Below are 4,127 nucleotides of genomic sequence, written 5' to 3' on the forward strand. Positions count from 1 at the left end.
CTTTCTACTCTTGTAAAGAGTTACTGTCTCAGAAACCCACAGAGGTAGCTCTACCCTGCTCCTATAGAGGCCGCTATGAGTGGAACTGACTTGATGGCAGTGGGGTTGGTTTATACATAAAAATCCCAGTAATGAAAGTACTCTTATAGCGAACTCAATTAAAACAGAGCAGGAAATAGATTCACCCTTACCCTGTGGTTCAGTTGCTATCCTGGCCCTGGGCCCAGAGTCCAGGAGAGGAAGAAGAGAAGAGAGGCTGCCCTCTCCCTGGAGTCCTGCAGCTGTGGAGAAAGAGGAGACGTTTGTTGCCTCCCAGGCATTGTGTGCTTCCCTGAGAAATGGACACCATCGTTCCCCACCTGTTACTTCACCAGCTCTTCTGACCTAGCTCTTCTCTCTCCATTTCAGAGAGGCGGTGGTGAGTCCATGGCAAAATGCTTGCCTTCCATGTGGTGGACCTGGGTTGCGCTCTCTTGGGCAATGCACTTTATGCAAAGCCACATCCATCGCTTGTGGAGTCTCACGTGTTGCTCTGAAATGGAACAGATTTCAGCACAACTTCCAGACCCATGATAGACCAGGTTGAAAGGCCTTGACAATTTACTTTCAAAAAACAAAATCAGCCAATGAAACTCTATAGATTGCAACAGGCTGATCCACAACCGATTGTGATGATGAAGGCGGGTCAGGATTGAGTGCCAATGTGCTTAAAGCCCCCCTGAGTCAGAGTAGGTGGGGAAACAATGACAGCTATGGTAACAACACCTCTCCTGCTATTTCATGGCGTCTCCCTCTGGCAATTGTATTGACTTGTGGTTGTTGTGTTTTACCAGTTTGTTGACATATAATTCAGGTACCATACAATTCAATGACCTGAATATATGAATTGAAGATCAATTTTAGAACATTTTCTTCATTTTTGTACTCATTATTATGACTAGCTTCCCATTCCCTCCCCACCTTCCCACCCCCCGACACACACACACACTCCCAACCTCTCCTGCCATAACCGTACCATCACTCTCTCTATAGATCTACCTATCCTGGACTTCATATGAGGTGCCTTGACTTCTGCTAGTGCTACCACAGCTTCTTGCAAAGCTCCTTCTGTCAAGCCCACGGCTACTTTGGCTTGATGATCGGCTGCTGCAGGGCTTCAGATTGCTGTCTTCTCTCTGTGTTCCTCTCCATTCCTGGGCCACTGTAATGCATAAGTGTATTTGTTTCCTATAATTATAAAGAGGATGTGATCGGATCGGCTGATCACTCCTGTAGACACACTAGCCCAGAGGGCTACGCCATTCAAAGCAAGTCCCACAGCCACTTTGTACAGAAGCGTGAACGATGTGGCAAGCATGCTAGTTTACGGACTCCGCTCCAGCCCAGCATTTCAGACTCAGCTTGCCCGAAACAGCGCGTCTTCTTCATTCACAGGCCTGCGTATTCTCCTGGGTTCCTTACCCCCAGGAAGGTCCCCTAGTTCTGCTGTAGAGATTGGGTCTTTAAAACGATGCTTCCTCCTGTAATATCCCTCTCCAGCTTGTTCTCTCCCCACCCCCACTCTGTTCAAGCACCTGAACTTCAAAACACCCAATTTTTAAAATGAAGTCCGCTCCTGCAGTTCTCTCCCTTCACCCACACTCTACAGGAGGAGGTTTTGTTTAGAGTTCTTTGTCTGTACTTATATTTTCTTTCTCCAACAAGAGCATAACCCCGAATGGTGTAACATCTTCATCATGCTGGACCCTGAGCCCTCTGAGACAGGAATGATGTTTTAGCTTTGGGGGTGGGCTCAGGGTGGGTAGCAATGAGTATAAAGGCCAGCTCAACAGTGACCCTCAAACATCCTTACCTGAGACCTCAAGACACATGCCCTCGTTCAGCCCTCACGCCCTGACCCAGCAGTCCACCGTGGGGAGGTGTATAGCAAGTGAGGATCCTAGCCAGCGTAGCAGGGTCCTTCACGTCCTCCCCTGTGGTGGAGACTGCTTGCACATGAATGGGTGTGCAGGCTCAGATCCTCTTCAAATGGTAGCAAGGGCAAAGAGGGCATCTGGGTGATCTCAGTTCATCCGGCCTGCCAAGGCTTTGGGCCTGCCTCACTCTCTGACTGTGTGTCGCTCTGGATTGAACGCATTTCCTCTCGCGCTATTGATTTCTCTTGTGATGCCACAGGACTCCCAGCCAGGAGTGACTCAGCTAATTTGCCTTCTGACATGAAGGAGGGGCCAGGGATGGTAGGGGCTCAATTTGGAACTCGGGTTTGGCATTGTGGTCATGAGGAGGTCCAGCTTCATGCTCATAGGAGCCTGCAGGCAGAGACTTCTCCTGCCCTCTCTGCCCACGCACGTGCTGTGCGCACACCTAACTGTTGAGATCATGGCCGCCCAGGAGTGAGCATACAGTGAGCATGCCTCTGGAGTCATGGCTCAGGAGAACAAAGGGGCTGACCATTGGGAAACACACAATTATTAATTGTAAGATATTCACCAGCCACCAACTCGGATGATTAAAAAGAGTCACAAAAGCATACGAGATGGTGGAGAGGGTGTAAAAGGATACAAAGGTACTCACTAATACAAGGATGCTTTGTTGGCTCTGGTCTCAGGGGACGATCTGGGGGAGATGTTGTTCCAATCAAGATGTTGGACCCGCTGCTTGTGTGTGTGCAGGATGAAAACCACAGTGGTGCTGGCCCAGATCATGAGTCCCAAACACACAATGTCAGGGAATAAAGAAAATGCTGCATACAGTGAACGGAATCCAAGTGCACTAGAACAGAATCCAAGATCTACTACCTTTCTGGTGGTTTTAGTGTTCCAGTTGCCGGTCACATAGATGCGGCCTATGACATTTATCAGCTTGTGAAGGATCCAGCAGATGATATTGGGGAGTCCAATGCACTTGGGAGCTTTCACTTTGAGACCTGCCCACTTGGCCTTCCTCAGGCTCATGGTGCTGACCTGGAAGATACTCAAGAGACAGTTGCTGCCAGCGGACACACCCCTGCCCACTCTTGGAATATAGAAAAGAAATTTGCATTCAGGATCATTGGGCAAATCTTTCCATCCCAAAGCTGCCGTAATCTGGGGAATTCCTTTAGACAGAATAACTATGGAGTTGGCTACAGCCAGGTGCCTAAGAATCAAGTCTGTAGACCTTACGCTGCACCCAATGAAGCAGAGCAAGAGAGAATAGGAAAGGAAAGAGACATTCCCAGGATTCCAACTAACTGTAGTCTGTGCCAAGACGATCATCCCTATGATCAATTCCCTGGAGGACATTCTCTCAATTCCTGGTAAGATACTTGTCTGCAGAGCCAGAGGGTCCTTCACGGAAAGATGAGACATGGACCACGTGTAGCATGTGAATGGAAACCCACTGTTCACCTATCATCTACCTAGACTAAGAAATTTTGACTCAAAAAAAAAAAAAAAGAGCCTGGAGAGGGCCATAGGGGTCAAGGCCTGGTCCTGAACTTACCCTGCAGTACAGGGTAGGAGCTGTGGAAACTTTTCCAACTTGGGAAGCACTCAAGAGACTGCAGGGTCGTCACTGAAGCCCAGGTTTCAAGACAGAACAATTCAGAAGCCAGAACAGACTGAGTCTTAGTGACCTTATATAGACTTCGGATGTGGTAAATCTTTACAGGAGCAGAAAGACTTTACTGTCTCCTGAGGAGCAGTTGGGTTTTCAGTGAATCTCTGCCAAGCATGATGTATTTTTCCAGGGACTGGTCTCTCCTGATAACATGTCCAAAAGACAGGAGACTAAATTTTACCATCCTTGCCTCTAAGGAGCATTCTGGCTGTACTTCTTCCAGAATATATTTGTTTGTTCTGGCAGTCCATGTACTTTCAATATTCTTCTCCAGAACCATAATTCAAATACATCGATTCTTCTTTGGTATTCGATCTCCAACTTTCACGCACATATGAGACCATTGAAAATACCATGGCTTGCATCAGGTGCACCTCATTCCTCAAAGTAACATCTAGCTTTCCAACACTTTCAAGAGGTCTTGTGCATGGAGTGCACAAGCAGTGATGAACGCATGAAGCATATCGCCGCATGGGAAGAAATAATGCTAAGCGAAGTAAGCCAAGCACAAAAGGACAAGTATAACA

The sequence above is a fragment of the Echinops telfairi genome, unplaced genomic scaffold (genome assembly GCF_000313985.2).
Source record: "Echinops telfairi isolate 266 unplaced genomic scaffold, ASM31398v2 ScPeMD7_5592;HRSCAF=6446, whole genome shotgun sequence".
NCBI lineage: Eukaryota > Metazoa > Chordata > Mammalia > Afrosoricida > Tenrecidae > Echinops > Echinops telfairi.